The sequence below is a fragment of the Chiloscyllium plagiosum genome, unplaced genomic scaffold, assembly GCF_037043375.1.
Source record: "Chiloscyllium plagiosum isolate Xiang-an unplaced genomic scaffold, Cpla_swu_hap1 HiC_scaffold_13, whole genome shotgun sequence".
In the NCBI taxonomy this organism is placed as follows: Eukaryota; Metazoa; Chordata; class Chondrichthyes; order Orectolobiformes; family Hemiscylliidae; genus Chiloscyllium; species Chiloscyllium plagiosum.
In genome coordinates this window covers 616,567-634,504 of record NW_028270151.1, presented here as the reverse complement: position 1 = coordinate 634,504, position 17,938 = coordinate 616,567, and the positions used below count along the sequence as shown (strand labels likewise).

Genomic DNA, 17,938 nt, shown 5'->3' with positions numbered 1-17,938 from the left:
CTGGCTCTGTCTAAAAGCAGAATCATCAATGTTTTGTACTGTCAAAATGTGGGAGAGATTAATGTGGAGAATCTTCTGTCTTGTTCAGTTTAGAAAGGCCACTGGATCTTCTGGTAATCATACAGGTATTTGTTTGCTGGTGGGCTTTTAACTGGGAATAGGATCCAGCCAATCAATCAGAGGCCAGCAGGTCCAACTCTTGACAACACTACACCATGTGGGCGGCATGGTGGCACAGTGGTTAGCACTGCTGCCTCACAGCGCCAGAGACCCGGGTTCAATTCCCGCCTCAGGCGACCGACTGTGTGGAGTTTGCACATTCTCCCCGTGTCTGCGTGGGTTTCCTCCGGGTGTTCCGGTTTCCTCCCACAGTCCAAAAATGTGCAGGTTAGGTGAATTGGCCAAGCTAAATTGCCTGTAGTGTTAGGTGCAGGGGTAAATGTAGGGGAATGGGTCTGGGTGGGTGCGCTTCGGCGGGTCAGTGTGGACTTGTTGGGCCGAAGGGCCTGTTTCCACACTGTAAGTAATCTAATCTAATCTAAGAAGGGCTTCCTGATGTAGGGCATATGCCCGCAACGTCGATTCTCCTGCTCCTCGGATGCCACCCTGATGTGCTTTTCCAGCACCACACTCTCGACTCTGATCTCCAACATCTACAGCCCTCACCTTCTCCTATTCTGTTTATCTGGCTGCTTGTCTGTCTTAACCAACTATTTACACAATTGGCTACCAGTTAATGCATTTTTCTCGATCAGTGTCTGAATTCGGTTTTTCAGCCCTCTGACCACGTTATCGAATATTTTTACTTTTCTTACACTGACCATTTCTTTATCAATCCAATTATCAATGGCATCTAATTGTCCATTTACTTATACACTCCAAGCTTTGTAGATGGCAGATAAGTCTACTATCTATGAAATTAGAACATTTATTTCTGCACTTTTAAATGTTTTAACTGTGAACAACTACGTGAAAATTATTGGGTAATATTTTAAATAACAAGAGTTATTAAGTTAATCAATAAATAATCCAGCTGCAGTTACTGTAAGCACCTTATGATCTAAGCATTGCCAATTATGCGAGCACCAGATTTTCACAGTTATTGCATTCATGACTTTCAAACATGATTGCTGTCTTTCTTCGATTTTTAAATAAAATACCTGTGATATAATTTTATTGCTATCAGTTTACTTGTATTAAATCTTGTAAACCATTCAAGTTTAGGGGTTTAGATAGGGTCAACAGTGAGAATCTTTTTCCACGTATGGAGTCAGCTATTACATGGGGGCATAGCTTTAAATTAAGGGGGGGTAGATATAGGACAGATGTTAGGGGTAGGTTCTTTACTCAGCGAGTCGTGAGTTCATGGAATGCCCTGCCAGTAGCAGTGGTGGACTCTCCCTCATTATGGGCATTTAAGCGGGCATTGGATAGGCATATGGAGGATAGTGGGCTCGTGTAGGTTAGGTGGGCTTGGATCGGCGCAACATCGAGGGCCGAAGGGCCTGTACTGCGCTGTATTCTTCTATGTTCTATGTTTGTATTATAATTGTGTGAAGATAGTGTGGAGCTTCAATGCATGGAGCTGCGGTGCACAGTGATGTTACTGCAAGAGATTTTCAGCAACAAATGGGAAAGTTCTGAGCCTGTGAAAGTGTGTATGAGCACAAGGGCGATGGTGAGGAGAAGTCTGGATTCCTTAACACATGGCAGCTATATCTGCATGATCGGTAATTGTATGTGCACTGAGAATATACACATGGGGCAAAAAAATGCAAAATGGTGAAGATCATGAGGTCAGAATGTAGAGAATATCCATGAATGAGGCAAAGACTCTGCATCTTGGAAAGTTAGAAAATGCATCTGAGGATCGGATTATGAGACAATGTAGAGTGAGGTAGTCAAGTAAATGAATATCTTATTTGCATTACTTTCATCTCTCGGTGCTAAAACTTCTTGTTTGCAACTTTATTGTTTTAGAATATTATATCTGTTTCCTTATTTTGGAAGTCATGTTTTGTACAAGTTCAGGTAGAAAGTAGGCAATAGTATTGCTAATTCACAAGAGTCCTGTTTGTATGTAATCCGATCAGCACATCATTCCACCCACTTCACTTACCAGAAGTAGGCACCTCCTACACGTAAAAGAGACTATAGATCTTTGGATTTCAGTGCCTAGTTAATTTGTGACATGTTTATAATCTTACCAAGTCATGCTCTTACTGGTTCAGGAAATCAAGGGTGCCAGTGTCCAACAGCTCCAGTTAAGTGAACTGCTAACACACTATGGTGTTTAATATGTTTAACAGGACCATTCAGTAGAAGAATTAGTACATAATGCATTGTGCACAACTTTTCAAATACCTGACTGATTTTGCACAATTTGTTTGACCATCTCCATGCAGTAGTATGACACTTTGTCACAAGTAAACACCCTGGCAAATGTTATCTGGTAGGCCTCTTGCCAGGTCATCATGTATTGGCAGAAAGGAAGGAAAGGTGAAGGATAAAACAATGATGTATAAAATGAAAAAATAAACAAAAGAACAAAAGGAGTCAGTCAAAATAAGTAACAGACAAGTTTATTCCAAAACAAATTTGTGTGTATAAAAATTTTAAAAATATTACCTGCTCTAGTTATCTGTAGTAAAATCATAAGTATATGCATAAAGAATGCAATTAGAGGGTGACCCACGTATCCGCAAAATCATTTTCCGTGATTTCAGTTACCCGGGGTTTACCACAGCTCAAACACATTGTAGGGAACCTTCTAGAACCAGGGACCAGATGCTGCCAGAAAGGTAAATTTCACATTTAAATGCATGGGTTCACTCCTTTCCACAGTTTTGGGCTTCCGCAGTAAGTTTTGGAACATATCCCCCTCAGGAATGGGGGCACTGATGTATAGTTATCAAAATATAAACTGTTCTTAGTAATTTTAAAAGACTAAGATTTTTTAAGGGTTTTTTAAAAAGATTTTTAAGTTCACATACTAAGACACTGTAAAAGACTAAGATTTAAAGTAATTAAGTACATATTGCTACAATTAGCATTGTTATTAAAGATTCAGGCTTTGACTTCAAAATTTTGCTTTTTATTTCTAGATACTTATTTTAGCCTTGATTAGAGATGGTGGCACAGAGTGCAGTGTTCATTTTGGTGTTCTTTGTGTTCCATCAATATTAGCTTCAGAAAGCTGGCCCATGGAGTGAGGACTGCAGGGTAATTACAGAGCCCACCTCCATGTAGAATGCAATCTTGGCAGAACAACAAAAGCACAGATAATTTTGTGTATGTAAAACAAAATCATCAAGAAGGCTGTTCAGCTTTCAAAATATATCTCTCTTGTTCTCTCTTTTGCTCTCTCACATTTGTTTCCCATGAAGGGACTATTCAGGTGACCATAGCTGTGATTGTTCGAAGAGCTAGCTAATTCAGCCCACACCTCTATTTCATTCCCATTTCCTTGCAAGTATTTTCCCATTATTGATCCAATTCCCTTTTAAAAATTAAGATTGAAACTCCTTCTGCCATTTCAGACCAGAAAAACTCTCTGTCATTTCTTCTGAAGTCTCATCTGGTTCTTATGTTAGTTATTTTAAATCTACTGTCTGTCCTCTGCTCACTGACCCATTTGCCTGGAGAGACATATTTTCCCGGTTCATTCCATCGAAACCCCTCATAATTGTGAACAACTCAAACTAAATCTCTTAATAACTTTCACAGCTCCAAACAAACAATCCTAGGTCTCTACACCACTATTGTCTGTCATCTAAAAAACATCTGTAACATGTTCTGTAAAATGTTAAGACTTCCTAAAGTGTGATGCCCAGAATTGGAAACAATAATCCAGTTCAGGGCTAACCAATAACTGAGAAAGATTAATATATGTGTTCTTGGTTTTAAAATATATTTACAAGTAATTGGATCCCATGTTTTCTTAAATGCATGCATCATGCATTTAAACATGCATATATCCCATGTTTTGCTTTGGTATCTATAACATAAGTGTGATAACTTATTGAAGCAGTGGAAAATACAGATACTGGGAAAAAATAGGAGAACAAGACGAGTTTTGGATTGTTCAAGCAAGCAGTAAAGATACTCAAAAGGGCTGAAAGGCCTCCTGTTTTATAATGACTATAATTTATTCATTTTCCTGTCAGATAAAAATTGAATTTGGATCAATTGGAATTTTTTCATCACCTGTCACATGCTTAATATTTCTGTTGTGATTCAGTGTGTGAGGGAGAAACTGCATTGGATTTTGTTCTTCTTTTAAATTTTACCTGCAATTATTTATTCGCGTAGAGTCATGGAGTCATCCAGCATGGAAACAGACCTTCAGTCCAACCAGTCCACCCCAGCCATGTTCCCAAACAAAAGTAATCCCATTGCCTGCATTTGGGCATATCCGCCCTAGCCTTTCTTATTCATGTACTTATCCAAATACCTTTTAAATGTTGTAACTGTACCTGCATCCACACTTTCTCTGGCAGTTCATTCCACACACAAATCACTCTCTGTGTAAAAAAAGTTGTCCCCACGACCTTTTTAACATTTTCTCCTCTCACATTAAAAATATGCCCCTAGTTGTGAACTCACCTACATGGTAGACTGGTTAGCAAGGTTAGATCGCATGGAATACAGAGTGAACTAGCCACTTGGATACAAAATTGACTTGGAGGTAGGAGACAGAGGGTGGTGGTGGAGGGATGTTTTTCGGACTGGAGGCCTGTGACCAGTAGTGTGCTGTAAGGATCAGTGTTATGACCATTGCTTTTTGTCATTAATGTAAATGATTTGGATTTGAATATAGGACCATAAGACATAGGAGCAGAAATTAGACCATTTGGGCCATCGACTCTGCTCCACCATTCAATCATGGCCAATAGGTTTTTCAACCCCATTTTCCCGCATTCTCCCTGTAACCTTTGATCCCCTTGGCAATCAAGAACTTACCTTTCTCTGTTTTAAATATACTCAATGACCTGGCCTCCACAGCCTTCTGTGGCAATGAATTCCATAGATGCACCAATCTCTGGCTAAAGAAATTCCTCTTTATCTCTGTTTTAAAAGGTCTTCCCTTTGCTCTAAAGCTGTGCCCCCAGGTCTGCATCTCTCCTGACAATGAAAACATCTTCCCAACGTCCACTCTGTATTCTGAAAGTTTCAATCAGATCCACCCTCATCTTCTAAACGCCATCAAGTAGAGTCCCAGAGTCCTCAAACATTCCTCAGATGTTAAACCTTTCATTCCTGGGACCATTCTCGTGAACCTCCTCTTAACCTGCTCCAGGACCAATATCTTTTCTGAGGTATGGGGCCCAAGATTGCTCACAGGGAGACATGGTTAGTAAGTTTACAGATGACAACAAAATTGATAATGTAGTGGACAACGAAGAAAGTTACCTCAGCGTATAATGGAATCTTGATCAGATGGGCCAATGGGCTGAGGAGTGGCAAATGGAGTTTAATTTAGATAAATATGAGATTCTGCATTTGAAAAGACAAATCAGGGCAAGACTGATGCATTTAATGGCAAGATCCTGGAGAATGTTGCTGAACAAAGAGACCTTGGGATATAGATTTGAAAGTGAAGTTGCAGGTAGACGTGATGGTAAAGAAGGTGTTTGGTATGCTTGCCTTTATTGGTCAGAGCATTGAGTGTAGGAGTTGTGGCTGTACAGAACATTGGTTAGACCACTTTGAGAATACTGTGTGCAATTCTGGTCTCCCTGCTATCAGGAAAATGTTATGAAACTTGAAAGGGTTCAGAAATGATTTACAAGGATGTTGTCAGGGTTGGAGGGTTTGAGCTGCAGGGAGAGGCTGAATAGGCTGGGGCTGTTTTTCCTGGAGCGTCAGGGCTGAGAGGCAACCTTATAGATGTTTATAAAGGGGTATAGAATGGAGAAATAGACAACTTCTTTTTTCCTGGGTAGGACAGTCCAAAACTAGAGGGCATAATTTTAAGATGAGAGGGGAAAAATTTAAAAGGGACTTGAGGGGGAACTTTTTCACACAGAGGATGGTGCATGTATACAATGAGCTGCCAAAGGAGGCAGTGGAGGCTGGTATAATTACAATATTTAAAGAACTGGATAGATACATGAATAGGAAGGGTTTAGAGAAATATGGCCCAAATGCTGGCAAAAGGGATTAGATTAAGTTACGACATCTGGTTGTTCTGAATAAGTTGGGCCAAAGGATCTGTTTCTGTGCTGTACATTTCTATGATGACCCAGTGCCCTACCATGAATTGCATAAGTCATGCCCTTACTTGTTTTACCAAAACACAAAAGCTTACATTTATCCAAATTAAACTCCATCTGCCACTCCTCAGCCCCTGACTCAATTGATCAAAATCTCTTTATAATATTAGATAACACTGACCACTCTACCACCAATTTTGATGTTATCTGGAAACTTACTAAACTTATTTTGTATATTCTCATCCAAAACATATATAAATAACAAACAAAAGTGGACCCAAAACCAATCCATGTGGAACACCGCTGGTCAAAAGCCTCCAGTCTGTAAAAGAACCCTCCACCACCACCCTTTGTCAAGCTTACCCTGAACCCCATGTGATTATTATTATTAATTAGTCTACCATGCAGAACTTTGTCAAGTGCTTCAATAAAGTCCAAACCTATTTTTTAGAAAATTAAATAAATTGGGCAAATTTCATGTGATTGTTATTGCTTTTGCCTTTTCACTGATTTTTTTTTTAAATTAGAGTCATAGAATCCTACAGCAAGGAGACTGGCCCTTTAGCCCAAACTGGTCCATGCCGACCAAAATGTCCATTTATGCTTACCTCATTTCCTTACACTTGGCCCATACCCTTCTAATCCTTTCTTAGCCATGTATTTGTCCAAATGCCTTTTAAATGGTGTTAATGTACCCACCTCACCCACTTACACTGGCGGCTCATTCCATATGTGTACCACCCTCTTGGTTGCCCCTGAGGTTTCCTTTTATTCTTTCCTTTTATTCTTTCATGATGAAGGGTTAAGCCTGAAACATTGACTCTCTTGCTGCTCAGATACCACCTGACCTGCTGTGCTTTTTCTAGTGCCACACTTTATTGACTCTGACTTCTCCAGCAACTGCAGTCCTCAATTTCTCCTCCACAGATGCTACCAGGCCATTTGAGCTTTTCCAGCAATTCTTATTTTTGTTTCTGATTTACAGCATCCACCGTTCCTTCTGTTTTATGTGTTGTCTACAAGGCTTAGAAATCCCATAGAGATGTCACAGTGGGCCAGATTTTTCTGGCAAAGTTATGATGAAGCTAATGGCAGTGACATTGTTTATGTGCAAATTGTACAGCAACTGCAAGTGAGGGGATGTTGGTTGGTTAAATTCAAACAATTAACAGTTACTGTCTGGCTTCTGCAACTCCATCATGAGCTTTGTAAAATAAAATATCACTGTTTGTTTACTCCTGTGGATAAGTCCAAGGTTGTGCAGTTTTGGAATTCTTCCTTAGAAGACAGTAGAAGTGAGGTCAATATTTTGGTCACCAGACCCAAAACATTAACTTTGATTTGTCTTCACAGATGCTGCCAGACCTGTTGAGATTTTCCAACAACTTCTGTTTTTGTCAATATTTTTAAGGTTGAAGTGAGTAGATTTTTGTCAGGCAAATAAGTCAAAGGTTATTAGGGATAGACAGGAATGTGGAATACTGAATAAAAACAGATCAGTCATGATTTTATTGAGTTACAGAGCAGAGTTGAATGGCCAGATAGCCTGTTTATGCTCCTAATTCATAAACTTGCATATCTATACTTAACCATTGAAATTGATGGATATGAAACGGTTACTTTGGAGTGATTGACACACAATAAATTTTCCATGGACAGTTCAGTTTTGTCTATTTAATTCTAACTGCTATTTTATTAAATAATAGGTGTCAATTATTCCCAAACTGCCTCTCTGAAAATTAATTATTACAAGTGTAGAGTTTTATCCCTCCTGGTTTTAAGTGTTTTGGAGACTTTAATTTTTTAGATGTAAATGTTTTAATTTTTCTGAAACTATTTTGTTTCTGTCAAGTCAACCATTATTTTGTTCTCTTTAGTTATTCTTCTGTGCCTGATTTGACATCAAATTCCTCCATTTTAATTGGCATATCCTTTTTTATCCTTGCACTATTAATATTGCAATTCTTCATCTTGATTACTAAAAGAAATGCAAGGTTACTTGTCACCTCTCAGATCCATGATCCATTTCCCTTATTTGCCATCTTGTCATGCAAAAACCTAAATATGCAAAGGCAGTGTAACTATCAACAGACACTATGTGATGTCCTGCCACATGAAAATATGGGTCAAAAGTTACCAAAAAAGACACTTCAAAGTTACACACCTTTTCTTGTTTCCACTATGACTAGGGCTCACTTTCTAATTCACAGCATCAATGTCTCAACAATATACTTACTTGAACTGACATGCTTTTTGTATTCTTATAAAACTTTTTTGTTGTTTTGTTAGTAACAGATCTATTAATGCTTCTTATGCTGTTGATGAGATTTTTATTGAAACAGACTAATATTATCAGGATGATGAACATGATAATGTTTCTTCTGGTACCAAATCTCTTTTTGATGTTCAAAATTCCAAATATTGATGCATCATTTTTTTTGTAAGGTTTTGGCATTCAATTTAATGAATAATACACAATAATTTCACAGTCCAATGAAGACCATTATTTTTTCAAAACAATTTGGAAACTGTTCTCAATACCAAAACTGACTTTAAAAAGCTGTTTCTCAGATGAAGGAAAATGTATTACTGCAATTGTATTTGTTTCAAAACAACAGGATTTCAGATCATTTTTAATAATTGGCCAACATTACTGTATTCAAATGTAAAGTACAGTCAACAGATAGGAATTATTATTCCAGCTGTCGGTTTCTGAAGACTAATCATAAAGAAGCTCTGTGCAAGTTCCATCTGTCTGACTTACCCCTAGGTGGCTAATCTCAATTGTTCTGAGAGTGTGTATTGAAAAAGATAGAAACATAAGGCATTTTGTTCCCAATAGATCATCTAGGCTGAAGGTATGTTGCAGTGGGGTATAGTCAAAATGGTGTGAGGTGGCAGCTTGATGTGGGAAAATTTGGGCTTCACATTCAATTTGTTAGTTCAAAGTCTGACTTCCGAGGTGATGTGTCTCTACCATGTTAATTCACACCTCAATACCATAGATCATAGAACATAGAACATAACAGCGCAGTACAGGCCCTTCGCCCTCGATGTTGTGCCGCCCTGTCATACTAATCTGAAGCCCATCCCACCTACATTATTCCATGTACGTCCATATGCCTGTCCAATGACGACTTAAATGTACTTAAAGTTGGCGAATATACTACCATTGCAGGCAAAGCATTCCATACCCTTATTACTCTCTGAGTAAAGAAACTACCTCTGACATCTGTCTTATCTCCCCTCACTTTAAAGTTGTGTTCCCTCATGTTTGCCATTCCCATACTTGGAAAAAGGCTCTCCCTGTCCACCCTATCTAACCTTCTGATTATCTTGTATGTCTCTAAGTCACCTCTCACCTTCTTCTCTCTAACGAGAACAGCCTCAAGGCCCTCAGCCTTTCCTCGTAAGACATAGCAGGCAACATCCTAGTAAATCTCCTCTGCACCCTTTCCAAAGCTTCCACATCCTTCTTATAATGAGGTGACCAGAACTGTACACAATACTTCAAGTGTGGCCGTACCAGAGCTTTGTACAGCTGCAGCATAACCTCCTGGTTCCGGAACTCAATCCCTCTATTAATAAAGGCCAAAACACTGTATGCCTTCTTAACAACCCTGTCAATCTGGGTGGCAACTTTCAGGGATCTGTGTACATGGACACCGAGATCTCTCTGCTCATCTGCACTCCCAAGAATCCTACCATTAGCCCAGTACTTTGCATTCTGATTACTCTGTACAAAGTGTATCACCTCACACTTGTCCACATTAAACTCCATTTGCCACCTCTCAGCCCAGCTCTGCATCCTATCTATGTCTCTCTGCAACCTACTACATCCTTCGTCACAACTCCACCGACCTTAGTGTCGTCTACAAATTTACTAACCCCCTTTCTAAGCCTTCATCCAGGTCATTTATAAAAATGACGAACAGCAGTGAACCCAACGCCGACCCTTGCGGTACGCTGCTAGTAACTGGACACCAAGATGAACAAGTTCCATCAACTACAACCCTCTGTTTTCTTTCAGCAAGCCAATTACTGATCCAAATTGCTATGTCTCCCACAATCCCATTCCTCTACATTTTGTATAATAGCCTACTGTGGGGAACCTTATTGAACGCCTTGCTGAAATCCATATATACCACATCAACCAGTTTACTCTCATCTACCTGTTTGGTCACTTTGTCAAAAAACTCAATAAGATTCGTTAGGCATGACCTACCCTCCACAAAACCGTGCTGACTGTCCCTGATCAGATTATTCTTTTCTAGATGGTTATAAATCCTATCTCTTATAACCTTTTCCAACACTTTACCAACAACTGAAGTGAGACTCACTGGTCTGTAATTACCAGGGTTGTCTCTACTACCCTTTTTGAACAAGGGAACCACATTTGCTATCCTCCAGTCCTCAGGCACTATTCCTGTAGACAATGACGATTTGAAGATCAATGCCAAAGGCTCAGCAATCTCTTCCCTTGCTTCCCAGAGGATCCTAGGATAGATCCCATCTGGCCCAGGGGATTTGTCTATTTTCACACTCTGCAGTATTTCTAATACCTCTTCCTTGTGAACCTCAATCTCTTCTAGTCTAGATGCAAGTATATCTGTATCTTCCTCGCCAACATTTTCATTTTCTTTAGTGAACACTGTCAAAAAATATTTATTTAGTGCTTCCCCTATCTCCTCTGACTCCACACACAACTTCCCACTATTATCCTTGATTGGCCCTAATTTAACTCTCATCATTCTTTTATTCCTGACATACCTATGGAAAGCCTTAGGGTTAACCCTGATCCTATCTCCCAACAACTTCTCATGTCCCCTCCTGGCTCTTCTGAGCTCTCTTTTTAGGTCTTTCCTGACCTCCTTGTAACCCTCAAGCACCCTGACTGAGTTTTCACATTTTGTCCTAACATAAGCCGCCTTCTTCTTCTTGACCAGGGATTCCACTTCCTTAGTAAACCATGGCTCACGCGTTTTATATCTTCCTCGCTGCCTGACAGGTACATACTTATTTAGGATACACAGGAGCTTTTCCTTGAATAAGCTCCACATTTTTAATGTGCTCATCCCCTGCAGTTTCCTTCCTCATTCTACGCTTCCTAAATCTTTCCTAATTGCATCGTAATTTCCCTTCCCCCCGCTGTAACTCTTGCTCGGTGGAGTACACCTATTCCTTTCCATCACTAAAGTAAACCTGACAGAATTGTGATTGCTGTCTCCAAAGTGCTCACCTACTTCCAAATCTAACACCTGGCCAGACTTGTTACCCAGTACTAAATCTAAAGTGGTTTCGCCCCTTGTAGGCCTGTCTACATACTGTGTCAGGAATCCCTCCTGCTACACTGGACAAAAACTGACCCATCTATAGTACTCGTATTGTAGTGATCCCAGTCAATATTTGGATAGTTGAATTCCCCCAAGACAACTACCCTGCCTCTCTCACTCCTATCGAGAATCATCTTTGCTATCCTTTCCTCTACATCTCTGGGACTATTCGGAGGCCTGTAGAAAACTCCCAGCATGGTGACTTCTCCTTTCCTGTTTCCAACCTCAGCCCATACTACCTCAGTTACTGAGTCCCCAAACATCCTTTCTACAACTGTAATATTGTCCCTGATCAACAATGCCACACCTCCCCCTCTTTTACCATCTTCTCTGTTCTTACTGAAACATTTGAATCCCGGAACCTGCAACAGCCATTCCTGTCCCTGCTCTATCCATGTCTCCGTAATGGCCACAACATCGAAATCCCAGGTACCAACCCACGCTGCCAGTTCACCCACTTTATTTTGGATGCTCCTCGCCTTGAAGTACACACACTTCAAACCAGGTTCTCACTTGCCAGTGTCAGATACTTGATTTGGGAACTCCCTACTCTCATCCTCTTCTGTACCTGTCCTACAATTTTGGTTCCCATCCCCCTGCTGTATTAGTTAAAACCCACCCCAATAGCCTTAGCGAATTTCCCACCCAGGATATTGGTACCCCTCTGGTTCAGATGAAGACCGTCCTGCTTGTAGAGGTCCCACCTACCCCAGAAAGAGCTCCAATTATCCAAAAACCCAAAACCCTCCCTCCTGCACTATCCCTGTAGCCACGAGTTCAACTCCTTTCTCTCCCTATTCCTCACCTCACTAACATGTGGCACGGGCAGCAAACCAGAGAAAACAACTCTGTTTGTCCTAGCTCTAAGCTTCCACCCTAGCTCCCTGAATTTCTGCCTCAAGTCCCCATCTCTCTTCCAACCTATGTCATTGGTGCCAATGTGGACCACAACTTGGGGCTGCTCTCTCTCCCCCGAAGGATCCCAAAAACACAATCAGAGACATTACCCTGGCACCCGGGAAGCAACACACCAACCGTGAGTCTCTCTCGTCCCCACAGAACCTCCTATCTGTCCCCCTAACTACCGAGTCCCCAGTGACGACTGCTCTGCTCCTCTTCCCCCTTCCCTTCTGAGCAGCAGGTGCCTCACTGCTTTCCCCTGGTAAGTCATCCCCCCCCCCCCCAACAGTATCCAAACCGGTATACTTATTGTTGAGGGGAATGACCACAGAGGATCCCTGCACAATAATGCAATTACACTTCAAGAAGAAATTTATAAAATGAATCCCATCATGAGATATTCAGTTGCACATTTTTCAATATTTTAATATTACCTGAAAGTGATAATACTCTTGTTATTAAAGATTTATGAATTATCTGGGTAAAAGTGAAATTCCTTTGTATTTGAACCATTTATGTTAATTGTATTGGGATATTGTGAGGATTCCTGTGAGGATTATCTCTTTAGCTGTAATCTTCAAAACCTTTGCTCAAAAGTCAAGTTCTTGGATTCCTTCTATTTGTTTTTTTTTGTATTGCTCTGGAACGCCAGCATCTCTGGCTAGGCCAACATTTTTTGCTGAATGAATTGTTAATTTTACTTCTGGGGTTGGGGAAAAGTTTTGTCTATAAGATTTGATATTAAAATAAGCAGTAAACTCATAAGGGGGCATTATTTTAAAATGTTTAGTCGCTGAACATGTTAAACGACCTTAGCAAAGCTAAGAGAGGAGATTTGGGTAGTCTCGGGCAATTGGAAGAATGGATTCATGAGATGGAACTTGGCTTTGAATCTGGACGAAGCTTCAAAGGGATTCGGGGTTTTTTTTGCAAAGGAAGAACATGTAGGTTCTAAAGAGAACGAGACGTTGGAGGAATCCAGACCCTCGGGACAATAGCAATGTGTGATTCTCTTAAAAAGCCCAAGGGAGTTTTCCCGGCGCAGGGCGATCCGGGAGGTTTGCTTGGCTTTGAGAATCACCATGAGCTCTGTCCCTTTCTGCTGTGAAGACTTTCTCAGTGACAGCAGTTTGCAGCTGCAGTGTCACCGTTCCCAACACCTGGGGATCAGGGAGATGGTATACAGTATTTAGCCGAGGCAGTGTCACTGTCCAATCCAAACCTGTGTGCGGGGAAATCTTAGAGTCTGTGCCTGAATATAAGGGAGATCCGGTTGCAGTACAACAGACAAGGGCCAGAGGAGGTCTGCTCTCCCCGAGCCCAGGCTGGATGGGAGCAGCGCGATACTGAACTCAATAAGAAAGTGTAAAAGCATTGCCCCGGGGCTGTGCAGGAGAGCGGCTCTTGTGATTATTTACTTCATGTCTAATTTCGCAAACAATGTAAAGCGATAGAGGAATCCCAGCCTTTCCAAAGCGTAGCTTCCAAACAATTCCATTTAGAGAAAAAGGCAAGTCAAAACATCTCCCCGTGGTTTCAGCCACTCCCTGAGAACAATGATACTTTCCAATGATTGGAGTCCGAAAGTGGACGATTCCCTAACAATCTCCTTCATCAATAAAGTTTTAAATGTTGAATGTAGGAAGTCCAGATGTGGCTGGCTCACTTTCTTCTCTCACCCACCCCCACCCCCAATTAAAAATCCTCGTTAATAGAATGACAGCTACTAAATATTCATTGGATAACGAAAAGAAAGGAAGTTAACATGGAAAACCCACAGCAAATATAGAAACGATGACCTGACCATCTAAGCGTTGCTAATGACATTAAAAATCTGTCCGGCTGTAGTGTGCGGACACTGGGAAGGCTGTTCTCTGGAGTTTTGAAGTGAGTTCTGTAGCTGCACAACACAATATTCTATTAGTGCGTCTCCGGTCTAAAATAATAAACCTTTCTGCTTCATTAACGGAAAAGAGAGGGAGCAGTATGGGTTCTCTGAAGGACAATCCCCCGTTCCAGTTTCCTGTTTACAGTATCGCATAAGAACGAGGCAAAATAATCGGTGCTAATTCTAAAAAAACTCCACCATTCAGTCCCTCAAAGGCATGGAATTTGTAGTAAATCAGGCCCGCAGTAACACTGGCAAGCAGCGCTGACCCCAACAAATGAAAATAATCAAAAGTAATTAGAAGCGTGCTGGACTGCTCCTCAGAGATCTGTGCTGGAGAATAAACATGCCTTAGTGTGCAGAAACTCTGCAAAGACCTATGTCTGAGCTGTTAGGTGCCCTGACCTTGTCTATATAAAGATGTGATTTATGAAGTGCAGGGCATAGCGGCAAGGCTTCTGTCTTTTTCAAGAAAACTGTTTGTGGCGGAATGTAAGAGTCTCTCAGCTCTATGCCACAGTCCAAGGGAGGCAATCCTCTTTGTAACCCTCCCTGTCAGAGAGAGAGAGAAAGTAACATTTTAGGGCGAAAACATCACTTGTTTTGAGAAAAGGGTTGTTGTAATGAGATGAATATAAAGGGGAAATTTTAACAGCTTTGCCTGGATTACAAGGAATTTAGTTTGCAAGTCATCGGCTGAATCTAAAATGTGGGGAAAAAAACTCTCCTATATAATCAGTGTTAGAAATAATTGTACTGTTCAATTGTTAACAAACAATACATTTTAAAACGTGTTAAACATTTCAGATTATCAAAAGAATTAATCCTTACAGCATTTCACTTCCCTGGGATCTGTTTTTGACCCTTCAATTTCTGGATCTATTTTATTGGCTGTTGTGAGATCTCGTATATTTTTTTTGTAAAATTTAATGTAGTTTTTAACTTTAATAAAGAGCTCTGCTGATGTTTGACTAATTGCGTTAAACTCAAACTCAGTGCGACATGTTTAGTTATGTTGTTGAATTTACCAAGTCCGAGACTCCAGTTAATATCCCTCAAGGAGATAAAGTATTGTTTCTTTATTCCCCCAAATAAGATAAAACACACGAACACATTTGAATTTGTGCAAAGCGAATGAGTCAAATAAACTGGGCTGGACCTCTACCTGAAAGATCGAGTTGCTCACTCCAAAAAGCAACTTTCATAAAAACCAGAAACGGAGATCTCAGTGGGTACTGGATGAGCTCCCGACCCGAGATAACCACAGAATGTCTGAAACTGTGAATCAGACTGATAGCGCTTTTTAAAAAAGTTCTTAATTATGTGCTGGAATGCACCCTTGCCCTTGGGAAGCAATTAACATAGCAAATGCAAAAGGTTTTGAATCATCACAAGACCCTCCAGTTTTAATTTTGGATAATCTACGAAAATAACCCTTCAAAATGTGTTCACTTAAACTCTTGTGGGAATATTTGCCCTGCCGTAATAATACCGCCTTCACACTTGGAGTAAATAGATAAACGTTACAAACAAAAAAATTGCTAAGCTGAACAAAACTGTCTCAAGGAAAGCTAACTTTTATTTTCGATAAGTGTCGCTTTCCCGAATGAATTCTGATGAACTGAGTGAATATGCTGTGCTGTTTTTAGTTGATTCCTACAGTTCCCATTAATTTCCTAGTTTCGAACTAGTCGACCTGTAAAGTTGGGATCTCGTGAATCACGATGTTTAAGAGATACTGACAGAATCCGATTTGTTTTTGTCAATAGAAATCTTAAAGATAAACCGAAAGTCGTCTTTAACGTCATCCTACAAGTGAACCTTTAGGAAATGTGCAAACTGAACTACATTTTCTCTGTTGTATATCAATAATACAAGCCAAATTGGAAACATGGGTGCCGTTCAAATTATTTTAAAATGTTAAATAGAGGTAGTGTTCCTTTAAACGACAGTTCGAATCAGGCGACTGCGACAGTACTTAGATTGGGCAAACTAGCTTAACTCGGTCTCATGAAGTGCTCAGGGTCAGTACCAGACCGTATGTTGTGCAGGTGTTAATAGGCTGGGACTCTGTTAATTGGTCCCAATCATCCAATTCCCAACCAGCGATTGTTTATACGAATTTCATGATGGGAACTTCAGTCACTTGTACTTTCATTGTATTGATAAACCGATCTGCAGCAGACAGACTACGGAGTGTCCAAAGCAGTGTGTGTGTTATCCCCGAGTACTGCTATTTGGCAGCGGTCTTTCATGGGTGACAATATGACTTTGAAAGCGGAGACCACCTGCAGATTCTATAGTTCTTACTGTATTTCGAACGCTCTTCGGATAAAGCAGCTTTTGTGCATTTATGTATTTCACATGAAATATCCACATGTGGAATGATTGAGATATCGTTTAGTTGCTGAGAGTGGGGAGAGACGAGTTTGTGCGGTATGGATCCTAATGATTGGAGACTGCTGCTGACAGAGAGTTGTGGTGGAACATGGTACAACTCCTAACTGCCTTGTCTCTTCAACATTAACCAGATCTTGAAGCAAAATGGAATAAACCCGCTGCCTGTTTGTGCAGACTTCGATTTTCTTTTCCTCAGTGAAAACCGGAATGAGTTTGCACTGTTTGACCTGGTGGAAAAATGTCGTCAGTGAGTGTAGGAGAGCAGGACATAGGCTACACCTGAAAGAGCTCACGCTGTTTATTCTACAGGGAAGGCGGGGGCGGTATTTTAATGTATGGTTTGTTGACAGAAAAACGATGTAAAGGAGGCCGAAACGGTCACAGCATCACCAGCACACTTCTTAAAATCCCACCTGCATCTGCTTGACGTTAAAATCATTTTGGTGATGAGAAAGTGCAAGCTTGAAGTTTCCAGTGAAACAGGGAGAGCGCCCAGCGCTTTCCCTCTCCTCCCCGGTATTAGGCTTTTCAGGCAGCTTGAGCCCAACACTCTGCCACCATTATATCAGCAACTTTAGTAAAGGGCGATCTGCAACAGGAATGTTTCCTCTTTCCCTGTATCCCGGGACACCAGAGACTTAGTAATCCCAAGGCTGCTCAGTGGGTCTACAGGCACGAGAGAACAGAATATTTTACGAGTTGAAAAACATTATTTGAACAATTTCTCTTTCATTAAATGTCCCTTTCCTTTTTGCAACATAATAAATACCTAATGTTCCAGCTGAAGAAAAGCCCTCGGTATCCGGGTAGATGCCGTACCTCTATTTGATGAACGGGGACCGAGTCTCAGTGTGGAAGCTGTGTTTAAATAGGAATGTTAATTCGCCCACAGCGAGGTTGCCTTTTCCGGCCCGAGTGGAAAGGGCCCAAACGGTGAGTTTTTCCCGGTCTCGGTGTTCACCAGAGTTCCGTGGCCGAGCAACACCTCGATACACTGTCGCTTCACGGAATGACACGGCCTGCGACCTACAACAGGTACACATGAACAAACCTCCCCAAACAACAAACTGAACAAGGATCTAAACCTTTACCGACAGCTTCCTCCGACTCCGCTCCACTTTCCAGGTCAGGAAAAACTCCGCGTCTGTGGCGTTTCAGTTTCACATTCGGGAAGCCAACAGAATGCCCGCGGGTGAAGAGAA

The 17,938-nt window shown here is 40.9% G+C and overlaps 1 protein-coding gene and 1 long non-coding RNA gene across 8 annotated transcripts in view; one reads left to right on the top strand and one right to left on the bottom strand.

The window, feature by feature from the left end:
* Window positions 1–17,549, bottom strand: part of LOC148148221 (uncharacterized) — a 61,075-nt gene extending 43,526 nt beyond the window's left edge. Inside the window, exon 1 of the long non-coding RNA XR_015759081.1 lies at window positions 17,150–17,549. This is a non-coding gene — a long non-coding RNA (uncharacterized LOC148148221). The remainder of the gene's footprint in view (window positions 1–17,149) is intronic.
* mecom (MDS1 and EVI1 complex locus) overlaps window positions 1–17,938 on the top strand; it is a 1,207,227-nt gene that overhangs the window by 928,210 nt on the left and 261,079 nt on the right. The window lies entirely within an intron of this gene.